General features: G+C 36.1%; 1 pseudogene; it reads left to right on the forward strand.

Annotated features, from left to right (window-relative positions):
• Nucleotides 1–2,607: 2,607 nt before the first annotated feature.
• Nucleotides 2,608–2,724, forward strand: LOC145294462 (5S ribosomal RNA; annotated as a pseudogene).
• Nucleotides 2,725–21,739: the final 19,015 nt, after the last annotated feature.

The following is a 21,739-nucleotide window of genomic DNA, read 5'->3' on the forward strand; positions in this document are numbered from 1 at the left end:
TTTTTTTTAATTCTTGTTTTTTTTCATTCTTGTTTTTTTCATTCTTGTTTTTTTTCATTCTTGTTTTTTTTCATTCTTGTTTTTTTCATTCTTGTTTTTTTTCATTCTTGTTTTTTTCATTCTTGTTTTTTTTCATTCTTGTTTTCTTTCATTCTTGTTTTTTTTCATTCTCTCATGTTTCTTGTTCTCTTTTTCATTCTTTCTTTAATTAGTTTTCTTCAATAACTACAAGAAACCTTCTCTACCACGAATAGCAGTGGCCAAGAACACATTGCCTGAAAGTACTTCTTTTAAACTCCTCGGCCTAACGTTTACAGGGAATATGAACTGGAATAGATACATTGAGAGCATTGCCAAGGCTGCTGCAAGGAAGGTTGGCTCCCTCTACCGTGCTAGAAAACTACTTATGTCTGACAGTATCCTATACCTCTATAAGGCCACCATTCGCCCATGTATGGAGTATTGTTGTCACATCTGGGCTGGTGCATCTGCTGCTTGTCTCTCGCTCCTGGACAGGGTTCAAAAGAGAGTCGCCAACCTGATAGGTCCTGAACTGTCATCTAGGCTTCAGCCTCTGTCCCATCGACGAGATGTTGCATCCCTCTGCCTGTTCTACAAATACTTTAATGGTGAATGCTCTGACGAACTGCAAACACTTATACCTTCCCGATGTAACTACCCCCGACAAACCCGACAAGCTACTAAGTCTCATCCCTTTACAGTAGAGATCCCTAGGTGCAAGAAAGCCTTTTACTCCAATAGTTTCTTTCCCAGAACTGCGAGTCTTTGGAACTCCCTTCCGGGATTCTGCTTTCCCAACTGCACTGATATGCAGAAGTTCAAGTGTAATGTTAACAAACATCTTTCTACTCATCTCCCTTCATAATGACCCCGCTAATTAAGTCCCTGATAGTAGCCCCCTGCTTCAAAGAGGCACTGTGCCTTGTTTGGGGTGAAAATTGAATAAATAAAAAATAAAAAATTTTTTTTTTTTCATTTTCTCGGTTTTATTCTTTCTTTATTTCATTTCACCTTTTCTTTCTTGTCTGTTTCATTTCTCCTTTTCATTCTTTCTTTCTCTTTCTCCTTTTTTCTTTCTCTTTCTTTTTTTTCTCTCTCGTTCAAGATTGCTTTCACTCTTTATTGCTTCCCTTTTACCGCTCTCTCTTTATATATCGCTACTATTATATAAAAGGAACCGTCTGTGTATGTGTGTGAGTTCGTTCCCTATGAACTTTGAAACGGCTGGGCCGATTTTTATGAAATTTCACACAAAGGTACTTTATGTACCTGGCAGTATTCTTAGATAGGTTTTTAATGTCTTTGATAAGTATCAATCATCGATTAACGAAATAATCCAATAAAAGAAGGCACAAGCGTTTTTGACCAAAGTTACAACCTTATACAGATTAACATCGCAAGTGCATTTGATATGTTTTATTACCATATAAGCCGAAAGGCCTGACATATAAAATCAACAATAGGTTCTTTGATATGACAGGGGCACGTTCGAGATGAATGTTTCTGTTTAGAGCACAATTGAAACATGATACTTGACTTTTGTATTTTAAACTTTAATTCAAGACATTATCTATAAAATTATTTCATAGAAACAACAGTAGGTTCTCTACAGTGCAATGTAGACTACAATGTATTCTGGACTAAGTCACTTCGGGGAGACATGTGAAGCTTCCTTCCGGTGTAACACTGCGGTGGGTCCCCAACTAGAGTAGGCAATAAAATGATGGTTGTAAAATGGGCGATTTCATCGATTTTAACAATAAAAATATGGGAGTGTGGAACATTCGTTGATCATCATTCAATTCCGGGCAACGTCGGGTCTCCCTGCTAGTATATATATATATATATATATATATATATATATATATATATATATATATATATATATATTTTTAGGGGAAAAAGAAATCCAACAGAGTGCTCAATTAAAAGGAAAATCCGAAAAATAAGAGCGTATTTATATTTTGTACTTTGTGTACAGAAAGTTGTTAGATGAGACCGTCGGTTTCAATAATCAATCAATAATCTAATTATCGTGCTTGAAACCGACGGCACCAATGACTTGTCTCATTTAACAACTTTCTGTACACAAAATACAATATATATATATATATATATATATATATATATATATATATATATATATATATATATATATCAACACCACAATCCCCTCCCTTTCACCCTTACATTCTTAATGACCCCCTTATTTACCCAATCCCTTTTTGTTATTGATTTGATTGATCCAATACAGTTTAGCCTTCTCTTAGTATCCTGCACCATTTTTATCCATCCATTCATAGACTTGGATGCTCCTTGCTTGACCACAAAAATACGAATACCATAGAAATTTTAAAAGTCACGACTGCAGCCCACGGGTACAGAGGGACACGACTTCTTTGATCCAGATGAGAGTCAAGTAGCAAGAATGACATTTTATCATTGTAATCACGAGAGATTGCTTTCTCAAGATGGAAGAATTCTTATTCTTTGTCTGGTTCGTTTGGCTTGTCCGCTTTATTACAGCGTGTCGACTCTTTCTGCATTATTCTTTCTGCAGCATTTCCATCATCGCATTCTTTCTGTATGTACGGCATCATCGCGTTGACACACCGGTTCTCGTCAGATCACCGAAGTTAAGCAACGTTGATCCTGGTTAGTATCAGATGGGTGACCATTTGGGAATTCTAGGCGCTGTATGTGCTCTCCGCTTATCTCGGCATTTGTTTCCAGTCGTCTTATACCTCATTTGCCACTGTTATTTAACAATGTCGTCTCAGGAGAGTAGTGGTTGGAGATTACGCACCTCCTTCCACAAAAATTTCACGTGCAAGCAACCCTTCCAAGACTGAAGGAGCCTGCATTTTTTTGCTATTCTTTCTGTATTACAGGAATTGTTAGAACTGCTGTTCTCATCTTGGTTGTTATTCTCATCTTGTTCTTATCTTGGTTGTTTCAGCCGATGTAGCCTCCGACTTTCTTCAGGTGCAGTTTAATAATGGTGGAAAGAATACTTCTTGTTTACTTTTTTTTCCAAAGCGACTACTATTTGGGATCGTGTCTAACAGAGGACTGTGGGAAAGTGAGCAGTGATATATTTGTTTACATTACATTTAAACTGTTGCAGGTTAGTGCAGTAAGGTAAGCAGGAAACGGGAAGGAAATTTCAAAGTCTGAGGGAAGAATCTTTTACAAATAAAAGGCTTTCCAGTATCAACAGTGAAGCGGTTGAATGTTGCTATTTGTCAGGTTAGTCAGGAGTATGTACATCGAGGGGGTAGTACTTGTAAAACAGGGATGCAACATTGTGGGATGAAAGCTTGGCTGATAGTGTGGGGCATATTAGACTTGAGACTTAGTTTTGGACTCTAGAGGAGGAGATTAGTGTTAGATTGTTAAATTGTAACAGTTACTAAGAAAGATCTGAATGATTGACCCATTGTTTTTTTTTGACCGACTGTGGGTAAATGCGACACCCACTTTGAACACAGCTTGTTCATCTATCTATCTATCTATCTATCTATCTATCTATCTATCTATCCCTACAGTATGGTTCACCACAGAGGGCGTCTCTGCAGAAACTCCCACCAGCTCTGTCCACTCTCGTCTGTCCTGTGCTATAATGATGGTGCTGCTGAGCCTCAGGCCTGTCCATTCCCTGATGTTATCCTCCCGTCTCTTCTTTTGTTCTCCATACCTTCTTTCTCCTCTTCCTGTTCCTTGTATTATTATTTTAGCAAGTCATGTTGATCTCATTACATGGCAATACCACTGTAATTTGCACTGTTTTACACTGGCTAAGAGATTTCAATAAGGCTCACAAGTTTGCTTTATGTGGTTGGTTACTTTTCCATTTGTAGGAAATATTAAGTATTTTGCTGTAGTACCTCATCTCAACCGCTTTTCCACTCTTCAGTCTCTACTGCTAGGGTCCACAATTCGCAAACATAGAGGAATATTGATGTTATTAATTAGTGCATGAGTCTGATCTTTGATTTCAATGATATATTCCTATCTTTCCATATTGGAATGAGTTTTGTGAAGGCTACGGTGGTTTACTTAAGTCTTGATAATATTTCAGGTTTGGACTCTACATCTGAAAAAATTGTCCCAAGATATTTAAAGCTGTTTATTGCTGCAAGTTTCTGACTATACACTTTGATGTCTGTAGTTTTGCCATTATTGTTATTTGTTGTTTTTTCGGCACTGATCTGCATGCCATGGACTGTAGAGGTTTTGTCCAGACGTTCAACTAGGTTGGCTGGTTTTCTTCCACACCCTGCCAGGCCATCGATGTCGTCAGCAATTCTTAGGTTGTGATAATTCTACCTCCGATACTGATAGTCCTAATATGGATTACCAGGACATCAGCCATGAGCCTTACCAGGAAGATGTTAATAATGTGGAAGAAAGCAAACAACTTTGTCTCACTCCAACTCTTGTCCTGAACCATTTGCCTATGTTGTTATTGAAATAAACAACACTGGACTTGTTGCTTTGCCATACAGGTGTTTAATGACTCTGGTAAGCTTGGTATTGACATTATACAACCTCATGGTAATCCAAAGTGCTGCATTCCATACTTGGTAGAAGACTTTCATAAAATCCACAAATACATGGTAGAAGTTCTATTGGTTTTGAAGGTACCTCTCACATAGTATTCTTAAATTGACGATTTGTTTGATTAGGTTGATGGTGCGGTAGTTTTGGCATTGTTGGATGTTGCCACTCTTTAGGAGAGTGATGATAAAGGACTCTGTCCATAGTGTGGACCATTCCCCTGTTTGCCAATTCTTATTGTAAATGGTTAGTAGGACGTTGATTGAAGCTTCTCCTCCTGCCTGCATTAACTTTCCAAAGATATTTTTAACTCCTGCTATAACACTATCGTTTCCCGGGGAGTGTTATTTGTTTGAGGAACGTCCTGAGAACGCAATGCAGCTCCCCGGGGGAATAAACGATATCAAATGATAGACCCATGGAAATATTAACACAATGGGTTGATATGTCGTCGGTTATACTCAGTTGGCATGGGTCGCTTCTTGAGTTTTCATTGCATCATTACAGGCAGCATTTCCATCATCGCATTGATGGAGGAACTGCAGGCTGAAATCCAACGCTTGTACAAAAATAGCAAACAAATGCATTTTTTATAAAAATATATAATTTATTTTACGTTTAACAATGAGGGAGCCTATTCAATCGACCCATTGCGTGTGCACCAAACTGCTATATGCCTGGTGCGTGCAAAATCCAGGCTTCAACTGTTTTAAAACAATAGAATTATATTTGATTCTCTCTTTCAATGAAGAAAGAGAGAGAAGGGGAGTGAAAGAGAGAGAGAGAGAGAGAGAGAGAGAGAGAGAGAGAGAGAGAGAGAGAGAGAGAGAGAGAGAGAACGACATGAAACGAGAGAAAGATATATTCAAACACTTTGAACATTGTTTTGTTTTCGTATGCCTCGATGACGAGTTCTCTGGGTTTGACCTTTCATTTTATAAGATCTCAAATCGCTTTGACTTGGTTGAATATTAATAAACGACTATCATTCAAACCCAGCCGACATGCCCTAACCTTCACAAAGCACTTGCATGACACGTTTTTAACTTCATCACAAAGTCAGGCACAAGGTTAGAAGCTAGATATAGGGGTTATTAATGTAGAAGCCCCCAGATCCCCCCAAAAGGGCCCTCTCCATTGTGCCATACTGCTGACTTTCTTTTCTTCAGAGACTTTACTGCTGTTTTAACTTTCTCTCTGAGGATTCAGTGGTCATCCTTGTTAGTTGCAGAAGGGACTCCAGCAGTACTCTTTCCAGCAGCTTAGTATGTTAAGCTCTTCTGTTAGACGTCCCTGCTTTATCATGGATGATGCTAGTATGTCTGTTTTTTTCTGATAAAAGTTTTCACCAACTGTAAGTTTTCTTGCTGTTGTTAACTTCTATATTTTTGCACTGGTTTTCAATCGAGTTCTCTTTAACTTTCTTCATGCTTTCCTTTACATGTTGATTTGCTTCTCGATATTTTCTGGGTCTCCTTTCTTTTTCTACAATTCTCTCCGTTTGTCACACAGATCTAGAACATCAGCTGTAACTCAAAGCTTCTTACCTGTACAGTGTTTGCCAAGGATCTCACTGGCACTTTCAGTTACTGCTGTGTTAAAGGTGTTGATCCACGTGTCCATTTCTGCCATCAATGTCTACTAAGATTAATAGTGAAGTTTTTCCACCAAGCGAAGCTTGAAAGGCTTCTATGATTTCGGGGTCTTTAAGTTTTTCAAGGTTAAACTAAAATCTTGTCTGACCATGATGTTACTCTGCCTTTTTGCAGGTGGAGTTTAAAGGTCATAATAACTAGTTTCAATATCTGCTCGTGGGGAAACTTCTGATCCGTCAGATGTTAACACTGGACTGGAAGCGTCTCTTTACGATGATATTAATTTGATCCTGGTGTTTTCCATTGGGGTAGTCCAAGTCCATCAGATGCTTTGTGAGGCCTGAATGTGTTTGCCAGCATAAGGTTGTTTTCACTAGCAAACTCCAGGAGCCTCTTACATGTGTGCTGGTGTTTCAGAACCACCCGCATGTGCCTTTCCAATTCTTGCAGGCATCTTCTCCAGTTTTCGCGTTCCAATCGCCCTGTATTATGAGGATATCTTTCTTTGGTATATGACTTCTTGAAGTTCCTCGTAAAAGTCTTGGACGTCTTTGCCAACATCCAGAGTGACATTGGTGTCGTGTAACCAACAGACCTATGTATGCAGTGTTATGATGTGTAAAAGCGAAACCTGGCCAGTGAGGGTAAAGGTCATGCATGGACGTAAATGATATGAGAATGATATAATCAATTTTTAATGTGACTCTTACAAACAGGAGACGTTACTTTTTTAGTAATAAATTACAAACACTTAATAACTTTCCAATCACTCTGTATAAAGGTAAAATAGTTTAATACAATAAATTTCTATTATTAGTATAGATGTGAAAATCTCAATTCTTGCAAAGTGTCATAAACAAGTGTCATTAATTTTAGCTTGTTGAGATTGATATATTTTTTAATATATTTTTTAAGTAAGAAATATACACTGACTAGTATGGTGTCTTTAAGTATGAATGCTACCACAAACACGGAGTCTATTTAAAAGTCACATTTAAAAATTATGTAATTACAAAATTAACCCCAACAGAATGTATTTTCCTTTCTTCATGAACCATGGTTTGAAATGCGAACAAGGGTAAGATAAGTTACTCTTCTGTGATTAAACGTCTTAAAAATTGGTACAAACCTGTTTTTGTGCAGCATGTAGAGTCCTGTGCAGATCCTAATAATAAAGAAAAAGAAAAAAAATGCACACTTTTTCTCTTTACGAGGGGCGTGCAATAAGCAATGCCCCGACCCACTTCCAGTTGTCTGATCTAGCTGAAATTTTGCATGTGCAATGATTTATATCTCTACGGATTATGTGGCAAATTACAACTCTGGACTAATTGTGGTTTCTGTTTTACAGGTGTTTGAACTGAGTCAGGTGTGAAATGGAGCCTGTTGAATGTCGAGCAGTGATCCGGTTTTTGTATTTGAAAGGACGCACACCACAGGAGACTTTTGATGAAATGAAAGAAACTTATGGTGATAATGTCCCATCATATGACCTTGTAAAACGCTGGCACCGTAAATTAAAACATGGCCGGAAGTCTGTGGAAACAGCTCCAGACCTGGTCGCCCCCCTTCTGCCATTGATGAGGCATCTGTCCGTCAAGTTGAGGCTGCCATTTTGGTAGATCAGCGCATTACTATTCGATAAATAGCCCAACATGTCAAGATTAGTACAGGGTCTGTGGAAACTATCATTCATGACCATTTGCATATGCATAAGGCGTCTGCCAGATGGATTCCCAGGTTGCTCACACCATTCCAGAAGCGAGAACGCGTCGAGTGCTCGAGGATGAATTTGGAGATGTGCCAAGAAGATGAGTCAAAGTTTTTCAAAAGACTGATTACACAGGATGAAACCTGGGTCCATCACTATGATCCAGAGACCAAAGCCCAGTCAATGCAGTGGAAGCACTCAACACCTCCAAAGAAGGCAAGGGTGCAGCCCTCCACTGGCAAGGTCATGCTCACAGTCTTCTGGGACCAGGACGGAGTAGTGATGACAGATTTCCTGGCAAAGGGTACCACAATTACAGGAGCCTATTATGCTTCACTTTTGAGGAAATAAAGCTATCAAAATCAAGAGGCAGGGCAAGATCAGCGAAGGTACCCTCATCCTGCAGGACAATGCTCCAGTCCACAACTCGCATGTCGCCAGATCAGAAGCACGGGCGTGTGGTTATGTAATCCTTCCCCATCCTCCCTACTCTCCTGACCTTACACCCTCTGACTTTCACCTCTTCTCAGCCATGAAGTTGTTTTTGAAAGGAAAGCGTTCCCCAGATGATGCAGCCTTGATTTCTGAAGTCATGTCGTGGTTGGAGGACCAACCTGAGGTGTTCTACAAAAACGATCTGCAGAGCTGCATCAAACGATGGGAGAAATTCATAACTCTGGGTGATTCTTATGGAGAGAAAGACTAATAACTGTTCCAAGTTTCGTTGCTCTACTGATATGGGAAGTGGGTCAGGCGCATTACTTATTGCATGCCCCTCGTATATGCTTGAGATGTTTTTGGTTGAAATAAAAAAAAAGCGTGATTTTTCAAAGACTGGGTCGATTTTGGATTTGGATGTGTGACTAGCAAGTTTTGTGAGCAGTGTGTCGTCATGTTTTTGGGTCGAGAGTTTTTGACAGTAGAGGGTCGAGTTTTGGAATGTCAAGTTCTGGCAATAGATTGTTAAGTTATTAATAGTGAATTTTAACAGTGGAGTGTCGAATTTAACTCCGGAAAATGTTACTTGGAAGCGTATCATAGTTAACAATCCATCAGAGCAAGTGTAGAACAGTTAACACTTGATTGTTTTAATCACATGAACATTTTAATCCACACACACACACACACACACACACACACACACACACACACACACACACACACACACACACACACACACAAACACACACACATATATATAATAATAAATTCCACAGCCAAACAACGTCGCAGCTCACAAGAGCCATGACAGTTAACGAACCGGAAGTCCAAGACTCGAGTTTTGCTTTATATATATATATAATAGCTCCAAAAAACATGACGCCACTTGATGTAATGAGCTAACAAGTATCTATGTATTAATACGATAGCGTGTGTGTTATTTTCGGTGTCACGCTTACATCCAAGTCGTTTAATTGTTATGGACTTCCATTTCTTGTAATAAATAATTTTACCAAGAATTCTTCATAATTTTGGTTTCGGTTTTGATTATAGCTGATGGCACTCAAGTCATTAGACTTTTTTATAAATAATTTTATTAAGAATTCTTCATAATTTTGGATTCTGTTTCGATTTTAGCTGACGGCACCTTAGTAATCTATGTTTTTAGAAATAATTTTATCAAGAATTCTTCATAAGTTTTTCTTTCGGTTTTGATTTTAGCTGAAGGAACTAAAGTTATATATATAAGTGTGAGATTCGGTTTCTATTCAAGCTGATGAACCCAATTCATATAGATATATTTTTATTTTTGAAGTCGCAACTTTATAATACATAAAAATTGATAGAACATTAACTCTATAATAATATACATACGAAATCTGCAAGAATTAAAATATCATATTTAAGCGTAATTTACAACCTGGCTACGCTGGGCACCCCTGCTAGCTTGGATAAATACTTTTGCAGTTTTAACAAAATAGCTACAGTAATATCAGGGCATCTCCATTTATGCTGAATACCTACAGAATGCCAACATTAATATATTACATATGAATGAGTCCCCTGTGGAATTTCTACAGGTCGCGTTAGTCTTTTATTAGCAAATGAAAAAAAAAAAAATGAATTTATTACTTTATGACTTGCTCAAATTTTTTATTTGGATTATTCGAACTACAGTTTGTGTCTTGGATGTCATTCTCAAAATATTTCAGCTGATGTAACCGCCGACCTTCTTCTGGTGTGTGTTGTCAAAATTGGGAAATCTGTACTGAATTTCAGATGGAACAGCTTATTGAATCCACAGGAGTGAGTTGTTCTTGTTCTGTCAGCCATGACCGGATAGAAACTTAAGTAATTCTTAATTATATTCTTAGTATCGACTGTATACATTATATAAAGATAAGAAAAGAAAGAAAGAAAGAAGGAAAGGGTGTGAAATACAGAGAGAAATAGAGACAAAAGGAAGGACGGAAAGACCTGAAGAAAGAATAACGAGAAATATAGAAAGAGCTTTAATAAGACATTGTTATTTATCTCCCTTGTTGGGGATTGTCTCCCTTGTTTTTGAACTATTCTGTTCATTGATAACTATAAATAGTTATTAAATTACAAGAGTTATAGAAATGGAGAAGAGAGATAGAGATAGAGAGAATACTTATATTTATGGTCTTATGCTTGCCTGTCAATGATATAAAAAGAGATAGCCAAGACTGCTGCAAAAAAGGTGTGTTTCTTCTATCATGCTAGAAAACTACTTACATCTAACAGTATCCTATATCTCTACAAAGCCACCATTCGCCCATGAATAGAATATTATAGCCGCATATGAGCCTCTGCATACACCACTAGTTTCTATCTGTTGTATAGGCTCCAAAAGAGAATCTCAAATTCAACATATCCCGTACTGTCAACCAACTTCCAACATTTGTCCTATTGCATCTTTTTACTTGTTTTATGAGCACTTTTCTACCGCTCCAGAAGATATCTCACCCCTGATGCAATTCTCTATCCGTATAAAAGCCAAGTACGTCCAAGGATGGAGTACTGCTGCCACATCTGGACAGGAGCTGCTAAAAACAGCCTATCCTGCCTTGACAGAGTACAAAATAGGCTTCGTGGCTTAGTGGATGATTCCCTTTTCTCTTCCCTGCAACCTCTCTCCCACAGGAGAGACGTTGCGAGCCCGACTTTGTTTTATCGTTACTACCATGGCAAGTGCTCATCTAAACTCCAATCTCTGGCCCCCCTTCGCCAATCTTTCACAAAAAAACACCCGTCTAGCTGAAACCACTGTCAAAAATTTTCCCCACTCCTTATCCGTGCCAAAATCAAAACGTAGATTTCATGAACAAAACTTCTTTCTTAGAAGTGCACGCCTGTGGAACTCGGTTCCGGTTGCCTGTTTCCCACCCGACTAAAACCTGGATGTCTTCAAATCCAATGTGAACAAATTTCTGATGGACCGCCTCCTTAAGTAAGACACTTTATCAGATCTCCAAAACTAACGTACTGTACACACAATAACCCTTATCCCCGAGTGGCTTACGGGCCTTGATAAGTGGTGACTACCTTGTAAAAAAAAAGAAAAAATCTGCTCCAACGAACATAGCACTGGTATTCCTCGACATAAATACCCCTGACTTATCCAACAAGCAGCAAAATCTTATACTTTCACATAATAGAGTTATAGAAATGTAGAAGACAGAGAGAGAGAGGGGGTGAGAGAAAACAAAAAAAAAGAAAGAAAAGACATGACAAAAGAACGAGCCGAGCATGCTGCACGAGTGAATATGTCCAGAAAGAGAATTTCGAGAGTGACCAAGATATAGAAGAGGACTGCTATGTCAAGGAAGGTGAATGCTGTGAAGGTGAAACGTATCAACCTTTTTCAGTTATTTAATATCCCAATACAACACTTGTGGATTAGAATAAGCTCAGCACGGTTTACTAGATAATAAAGCATGACGGAGACTTCTCTCAACAAGGCAAGAAAAATTGAATTGTTTGTATATGTGCTTATGCACATTGTAAACTTGCGATGTGAACGTGAGGGAAAGTATAATATAATGGCGCATCGCATGCTTCATTGATTAAAACGAGGAGCGAGTTTTGGTTTACGAGCAGTGTTGTCTCTTGGATAACCTCAGCAAAGCAAGAGAAGTTGAATTGTTTGTAATATGCTTATTGAAACTCATTTAAATTAAGAAGGAACTTGAATAATTACTGGAGAGAACTTGAATGCTTACTAGATAGGAGAGAATCTGAATTTGAATACCTACTATACACTATCCTCGAGTGTCTAAGGTCTCTCTGTACATGGTTTGTCAGGAAAACCTGACATGAGGTTAATTTTTTCAACAAGTAAACCTTGACTAAATATTAAAAATTACATAGTATTCGTGGCGCAAATAAGATTTCCTCGGTAATGAACAAGCCGAGCATGCTGCACGAGTGAATATGTCCGGAAAGAGAATTTCAAGAGTGACCAAGATATAGAAGAGGACTGCTATGGCAAGGAAGGTGAATGGCGTGAAGGTGAAATATATCAACCTTTTTCAGTTATTTAACATTGGCTGACAACATTGGCTGTCATTCAGAATGGTGCTCCTTCTCCAAGTGATGTTGGATACTTCACCAGACAAGAAGAATTTTTGTCCTGGGATCCAGTAAGCCCAAGAGACCACAAGAAAAGCACACTACAACTTATTAAAATGGTCCTTTGGGGAAAAGAAAATTATGTTCCCAACTTTTTTACCTACTCCGTGTTTTAAAGGTTCGAGGGGCGTGCAATAAGTAATGCCCCTGACCCACTTATTGCACGCCCCTCATAAAGGAGAAATTTAATGGAATATTCGAATTTCTATGTATCTCATATAGAGATCAACTGTTAACCCTAGGAAGTGGGTCCCCTTGATTTCTGAGAACTTGGTGTGAAATAAAATGAAACATTAAGTTAGAAAGTTAAGAAGGAAATTATTAGCTATAGGAACTCCTGAATCAATGCTCCCCAAATAAAACTTTAAAGAAACTCAGTGAACGTTTTCTTGTGTCCTCTTTCTTCATGAAAAAAAAAACTTATTTCTATAGCAACCACTAGACAAAACCGTGACGTTTAAACACTGAACGTATATGCATAAACAACTATTTATTGAGAATATAAGATTATATCATAACACTGATTAGTACTTCGATCTAGTATATAGATCTCCACTATTCTTATTTAGTTTAGTATCAGTATATGTCACAATTTGTCTTGCTATTTTGATCTATGTTATAATTGATGCTTAATATCTCTCTGGACATATAGTACCAACTGACCTCCACATCGAAACAGCACTTAACCATGGCGGGTTCAACCGACTTCTTCTTAAGGAGAAAGTTTCATGGAAATATCAAGTCACAAGCAGCCATCAGTCGATTGTATATCCTAGTCAGAGGAGATGATGACGTTAGGTTTTTTGCAGTTTTTGTAGAGAGGTGTCTGCATCCTGGTTTTCTCAAATGGTCACTCATCTGATACTGACCCGGCTCAACATTGCTTAACTTTGATAATCTAACAAAAACTGGCGTGTCAATATGATTATGCCGTGTATAGCATATATAGCAATACCAAACGTCATCTTTAATTCTTTATTAAGATAATCTATTTATCACTGCCATCAAATAATATAAGGTTTGTCACAAGAAACACTGTGAAGCAAGAGTAATCAAATAAATCAGCGTCCCCAAGTCATGTCCACGTGTGTCCCGTGTGCACTTTTGTTTTGTTTTATCAATTGGCCGAGTCACTTGGGTGACAGCCATTGGTCAAGTATCGTTAGTCATTAGAGGAAATTACTTCGGACTAAGCCAGAATTCAGTTGTGCCAAGTCATGTTAGGCTGCGGGATAGATTTTGCTGACAGTCATAGCTGGCATTGCCTTTGAAACGATGCAAAAGGACTTGGGGTCAGTCAAATGCAGAGATGGCTTGGCTGGTTGCCATTGTTCATTAACAAAGGTAGATCACTCTGTTGGAATGATAATAAGATGCAGCCATGCAATACGTGTGTTTCATGATTGTGGTGATGTGAGGAGCAAACACCTGAGTAGAGCGGTTGTAATAGTCTTGAATTAACTTATCGGCACCACAAAAGGGCCATTCTTTGCCTAGCGTGTAAACTATTCATGAGAGAAAAAACAAGTGCACACTGGTATGAGAGTCTTCATGCGTTGGGTATGCACGACCTGAAATCGATAGGTGTTTTACCTTTCGAAGGGGTAAGCTCATTGAGTGATAGAGCTCAGTATCGAAAATAGTGTTGTTGAAGAAAAATCAGTAACTTTGTATTTTTTGATCAAAAAAACAAAAAAACAAAACAATAACGACTGTGACATCAATTAAACGTTTGCTATTTTAAAAGTTTATATTTTGTTATATTTTGGATCCATTTATATAAAAAAAAAACAATTTACTATTAAAAAATATTTCTTTTTTTCTATTGTAAAAAAAAAAATCAGTTTTTTATAAAAGGATCCAAAATGTAATGAAAATCTTTAAAAATCTTTTAAAATCTCAGTGACGTCACAGTCGTTTGAATGAAAAACGACAAAAATACCGAAAAGTAAAAAAAATCTAGTGACAAACACATTGCCGCATTAAATACAGTGTAAGGGGAAAAAGTATGCCACCTAACAGTTCGTAGTGGAATGAGCTGCAAATGGATGATAACATTTAATGCTACTAAGACTAAGCTTCTTTCCTTTAGCAATTTTGAACACCAATTGTCATGAATAATAACACATTACCCGAGAGCTGATTGGTTAGACTCCTTGACTTCACTTTCAGAAGCAATATGAACTGGAACATATATATTGAGGACATTGCCAAGTCTGCTGCAAAGAAAGTGGACTCCCTCTACCGTATTAGAAAATTACTCACTCTTGAGAGTATCCTATATCTCTACAAAGCCACCATTTGCCAATATGTCGAGAATAGCCATGTATTTATCATTAGTTTCTTCCTCTCAGACACGGTCCAAAGAAGAGTCGCCAACTTTTATTCCATCGCTGCAATGTGCTTGTTTTAAAAGTATTTTAATGCTCACGTAAACTGATAGCACTTATGCCCCTCGATGCATACTTCTAACCAACTTGACAAGCAGCAAAATCGCACCCTTTCACTGCTGAGGTCTCTAGATGCCAAAAGGCCTTCTACTTTAATAGTTTCTTTCTGTGAACTGCTAGACTTTGGAATTCCTTTCTGTTTTATGCTTCCCTGACTGTACTAACCTGCAGAAGTTTATATGTAATAGAAATCTCGCAGATCAACTCTCCACGTAGACCCCTGTAGACACGACCCCAATTAGTAGCTCTTCATCTCCGAATGGCAATATGTTTTATCTGAAGTGAAATAGAGTGTAAAAAGAAAAATCTGGTGGCGAACATGTAGTTTTCACCAAGAAAAACCAGCTTTCCCTCATATTTTTCTTCTTTTTTCTATCCCTTCAAAGTTATTTCATACCTAAGATTGATAGGCTGACCAACAGACTGACCGATAGAGCCTTTTAGGGAGATGTATGGACAAAAAAGAGCTGCATCCATTCAATCTGTATAATTAAAAAAGAAAATGTTCGAACCTAACACTGACAGACTGGCCGACAAAGCCTGATATGAAAATGCGTGGACTCATCTAAGAATCTATTGTTTAATCAGTTAATTAGAGTTAAAAGAGTATTCTGATTTTAAGTTAGTATGTTGTGTGGTACCTGGATTTGGTAGAGGCCATCTTGGAACATCTTGTGTATAGCCAAGAACCATAATGACATTTAATATGAATTGTTGTATAAAAGTTATGTTTTAGTGAAGAAAGAAAATGAAAGATCTATATGAAACATGTATACATATGAAATGAGAATAAATGGAACACTAAAATAATAGAAAGGTCACCAGATAGCAAGTGCTAACTAATACATAACCAGAGTTTTAAAAAAAATGGGAAAGTTTATAAGAAAACATTTCTATACAAGAACTAAGAATATAGAAGTTATTTTCATGTTAGTAAATGTTAGTACAACACGTGTCTGAGTAAAGAAGTTGAATTAATAATATTTACAACTCAATATGTTCATGGTATATTGGGCATAATGTGTACGTGTATAAATTTACCTTTCTTCTTGTAATGCATATATAGATGTATGCAATCTGATAACGGTTGGATACATAACTCATTGAGTTCTTTTATCTTGCCACCCCCAGGAGGGGAGGGAAGACACGAAGTAGGGTGCTGAGTAGAAGTTCTTCGGTTCCTTTCCTTCCTGCGGTTGGTGAACCATACAAAACTGATTTCTCTGACCAGGCCTTATCGGAATTTAAAAGTTCGAACTGGCTTACTACATTCACATATAGGTATTACTTTTTGGGTTTGGAAATAATTTTATTAGTTGAAACATTTTTGAGTTAACACGTTCGTTAAAAGTGGTGAAGAGAGCGTATCCAAATGAATGGAGAAGAAAGAGGGTGAGCAATTAGAACCATTTAGGTTTTAGCATTCGTTTTTTTGTATTTTTTACAAGGGTATCACCACTTATCAAGCCCCGAAAGCCACTCGAAGATAAGGTGGTTGTGTAGTAATCGTTAATGGTGGAGATTAGGTAGAATTTGGATTATTTAAGGGGATGGCTCAACAAGAACTTGTTTACATTGGACTTGAAGGCTACCATATTGTAATCATCTAAAAAGCAGAACATTGTTCCACAGGTGGGCAGTTTTAAGAAAGCATCTTTGTTTATGGAATTTTTGTTTAGATTTAGGCACAGATAGAGAGTAGGGGAAATTGTTGATAGTGGTTGTAACTAGATGAGTGTTTTTGGTGAAAGTTTGGCAAGGAGGGACCATAGATTAGAGCTCAGACGAGAACTTTCCATGAAAATGATAGAGCAAAGACAGGCTCGCAACGTCTCTTCTGTGGGGAGGAGGTTGTATGGAAGAGAAAGGCATTACCTACCAGGTTTCAAAGCTGATTTTGAACTCTATCAAGGCAGGATAAGTGCGCCAAGCAGCTCCTGCCGAAATGTAGCAACAGTATTCCATTTTAGTACCTACTTGGCCCTTATACAGGATTGCATCGGCAGTGAGACACCTACTGGAGCAGTAGAATGATCTAACCATTTTTCCAGTGATCTTGGCAACAGATTTGATGTTTATTTAAAGTTTGTCAGGGATAAATATTAAAGGAGATTAAAAATACATGTCATACATGAAGGTAAGAAACTAGAAAGGATAAAATCTGAAACATGCAGGCATAAATTGTCTGTCATAGTTAACCAGTGTGTTTATAGTAGTAAGCTATGTTTATAGTAGTAAGCTATGGAATTACATATGGCAGTTAGGATACATAGAATTTTCTATGTTTGATCCTTCTGAGGACTCATCAAATTAGTCCTCGCACAAAAGCGCAGGACACAAAATGTTTTAAATAATAATAATAATAATGATAATAATAATAATAATAGATTAACAATAACAAAGTCTTTCGCTAGTGAGGACTACTATTGAGCGTAACCAGTTATACAGTCCTTTTGAAATTTTCATCTCTATTTTTCTCGTTATCTACTGAATATTTGTTAATGAAACCTATATGAAATATGTTCCTTATTAAATTGTAAAGATTTTCTATTCTGAAAGAAGTTTAAAAAAATTTAATCTAAAAAAGTTATTTTAAAGTTTTTGTTAAAAAAAACTCAGATTTTCTCATTATTCAGACATGTATGACAAAGAGGGAGTTGCAAAAAAGAGTTTTAGTGTGAGGAGAATTACGAACTGAAACAGAGAGAATATTCAGACCTGTAATAATGCAAAGAGGGGGGTTGCAAAAATGAGTTGTGGTGTGAGGAGAAATACAATCTGAAATAGAGAGGCGGAGAGTTTTTATAAATACATACAAAACCACATTCATCTTTTTTTAAATCCAAATTAATAAATTAAATAAAATATAATCTTAAAAAGATACGATACAAGTTAGAAAAGCATTTCATCCAAGGCATGAAAATTGTTAAACAAAATGTTTTTACTATAGGCTTTAAAAATAAAGGTACAAGATTCACTTTGAAATTTATTTATCTGCAAAGTGCACTTTTATACATTTTACAAAGTAAGGTATTAAATTTTTATACCTTACTTGTAAAATTTGTAAAAGTACACTTTAAAGATAAATAAATTTCAAATTGAATCTTGTACCTTTATTTTTAAAGCCTATAGTAAAAACATTTTGTTTAACAATTTTCATGCCTTGGATGAAATGCTTTTCTAATATTATATATATATATATATATATATATATATATATATATATATATATATGTGTGTGTGTGTGTGTGTGTGTGTGTGTGTGTGTGATGAGAATAATGGAAATAGTATTCTGATGAGATAGAGAGATAAAAAGGAACAAACCAAGGTATGTGTTCATCAATGTTTCGTCTTTATTGCAAGACTTCCTCTGGATCAATGAAATTAAGAAAACAAAACACCAGTACAAATATTTGAAAATATATTTTTGATGTAATGAAATGTATGACCTTGTTTGATTTCAGAAACGAAAAAAGTCATTAGAAATTCAAAAAAGGTGGGGAGGATAGCGTTGTGAAAGAGAGTAAGATTTTTTTTTTATAACGCCATATAAGCGTTAATATATTTAAAAAGATATGATGCAATTCATATTCTTTTGGGAACAAATATGCCTGTTATAATTCAAGTATCGATATGTAACTGAATAGTGTGTGTGTGAGTTCCTTTCTTATAGATTCCGAAACAGCTGAGCCTATCTTCTGCAAAGTTCCCACAAAGCTAATTTATATTTCTGGCAGTGTTCTTAGATATGCTTTGTACATAAATTCATCCAATAAGTTTAAAAAAATCGAAAACATCCGATCTTAAAAATAATCTTTCTTCTCTTATAGATAAAAAATTCTTCATTTTTATCTACAAGAGAAGAAAGATTATTTGTTATCTATAAGAGAAGAATGACTACTACGGTTACACCAGTGTAAGGAAAAATATTCCCTTGTCAAAATGCTTTTTTATCTATAAGCGAAGAAAGATTATTTTTAAGCTCCTCAAATATCAGCTGACATGATATTGTAAACAAACGCAGACGGAATTTAATGAACGACATTAGCATTGTTAATGTTTTTTTTGCGAATTAGTCCACAGGGCAAATTATTCCTCGATTCAATAGAGGATTGGTCCTATAATAATACATACGAAATCTGCATAAATTAAAGTATCAAATATCATGTTTAAACGTATTGTACGACCGGGCAACGCCGGGCGTCATACTAGTATATGATTTGAAACGGTTAAATTTCAAATCTAGAATTTTTATTATATGCAAAACAAATAAGGATTTTAAATTTGATACCGTTTAGTTTTAGTAAGTTGAAATCATTTTCACTTGTGCTGATTTAAAAATATTTATAAGTATAGTTTTACTCACTGAAGCTGTATCTAATTTTTAATGACTATTTTGCTTTGCTTTGATAAGCAATTCTTTTATTTTCTTTTTTTTTTGTCTGTCTCCGGATTTTTGTGGTTTTATTCCCAAATTGATTTTACACTTCGATTTGATTATGAAACTTATATATTAAAAAAACAATAATTTTTTTTTTTTTAAACATCTTCACCGGATTGATATAATCAAATATTTGCCGGATATCTCATCTAACCAAAGGAGAAACTAAGGAATCATGTCTACATCGGATTGTTACCTGGTGCCTTGGAAGAATTAAAATACACATTGGATCTTTTTGCCTCCTTGCTACCAAAAACTTTCGCTTCAGGATTTACCATACATTTTGAATCTGAAGTTCAATTTGCTTTTTCATTCTGCATCAATATTCAATTTCCCTTATTCCATGTAGCTAAAATGATTTTAAAACTTTAAATTTCAATTTTCTATGTTTATTACCTTTTACAAATTAAGTGCAAACTATTTATAATATTTGCTAATATTTTCCTCTGAGGAGATGAATAAACATGGAAAACTCATGGGTTAAGGAAATTCATTCTTTGTTTTGCATATAATAAAAATTCTAGATTTGAAATTTAACCGTTTCAAATAATAAAGTGTAAATTTCTAAATTATAATTTATTTGCTCTATCTGGTGTATGAGCAATTTTATTTAGCTGGGATTGTCTTATATAAAATATTGCATCCAATATTGTAGGACCTATAATCATTGGATTTGCATACCAGTAGATTTATTGCATTTCATTTTGAAGTGTAATATATATATATATATATATATATATATATATATATATATATATATGCAGGTTTCATTAAATAGCACAGATAACTCTTGCTTGTTTTTCTTGTAATCCTCCTTTTCTCTTTGTCGGACCATTTTCCGAACGTTTTTTCCGAGTGAAAAAAGAAATTTCCCATAATCGCGAACGTTTTCGACCTCCATTGGTCATCCTCAGGCGAGTAGTAAAATTAAAAAAATGAAATTGAAAAATGAAAGTAGCGAGATGAAATGAAAAGACGATTAAAATCGCTTAAAATCATTAAAATACTCAAAAGCACTTGAGCGTGCCCTACGTTTCGTTTTGAGTCTGGTTAATCGTTGGTTTTTTAATGTGGATTAACAATGCCTCAAAGATCGGGAGGCGCAGCAGCTCGCAATATGAGACAGTTAAAATGGCCGTGTTATTTATTAATATGTCTCTAAACTCATTTTTAGGGGTGTGGTGTGCTATGACGTGCTGATAGATTGAGCTATTCGGGGAAGACAGGTGACATGTTAAACGACGGGAGATGCTGGTTCGAGTCATGCCAATGTACGAATTATTTTTGGAGACGCATTCTCCTATGGGACATTTAAAGATGTACACGGCATTTCTAGTTTTCAGCATACTGCCATAGAATGTAGGGTCATTTTTTATTAATAATTGGCTAGTTTTAAATTTTTTGTAATAAATAATAAATCTTATTTTAGAGTTTTTTTTTCTGTGATTACGACATGTTTGTGTACGATATCTTTTATTATTTTTTCGTCTAATTTGTAATTCACATGCATCTGGTTACAATAATATATTTTAATGTTATTATCGTTGCTATCGTAATTATTATTATTCGTATTATTAATGGTAGTTAAAAAGTGTCTAATCTGCTGTTCAACTATACAGTTTGGGAAGCCGTTATTAATTAAAGTTTGTTTTACGTCCGAAAGTGATTTATAGAATATTTCGTTATTGGAGGAATTACGTTTAGTTCTGTAGATGAGATTTTTTACGACAGCTATTTTGTATCTATCAGGGCATTCGCTTTTGTAATTAAGAAGACATGATTCCTTACTGGTAGGTTTTTTGTATGGGTGATTAATAAATTTATCGGTGTCGACTTTTATTTCTATATCGAGGAAGGGGATACTATTGTTTATATTTGTTTCGTGTGTGAAATTTAGTATAGAATTATTTTTAAGAGCGGTTTTAATGTTTATTAATTCGTCTAGATTTTCCGTTAATAAGAGCATATCATCTACGTACCTAACGTAGATAGATGGTTTTGCTATTATATTGAAAACTTTGGTTTCTAGGTTGGTCATGTAGAATTCAGAAAACAACGGGCCTAGAGTAGAACCCATTGAAACACCGTCGACCTGGGTATAAGGGTTGCCATTGGGGCCGTAGAAGGGGACTTCTGTGGCACAGGAAATCAATAGTTTTCGTAGTGTACCGGGGTTAATTTTAAGTGCGGGAAGAGTGGGATTATTATATATATTGCTAACTATTATTTCTATAGTTTCTTGTACAGGGACATTAGTAAAAAGGTTTTAACGTCAAGTGACGATAGGAGTTCGTTTTTTGGTTTTACTGACTGTAGTATGTCTAATACATCTTCGGAGGAATTAACTCTATAACTAGGAGGTAAA

The sequence above is a fragment of the Euprymna scolopes genome, chromosome 15 (assembly GCF_053919585.1).
Source record: "Euprymna scolopes isolate OS-2025 chromosome 15, ASM5391958v1, whole genome shotgun sequence".
Classification (NCBI taxonomy): Eukaryota; Metazoa; Mollusca; class Cephalopoda; order Sepiida; family Sepiolidae; genus Euprymna; species Euprymna scolopes.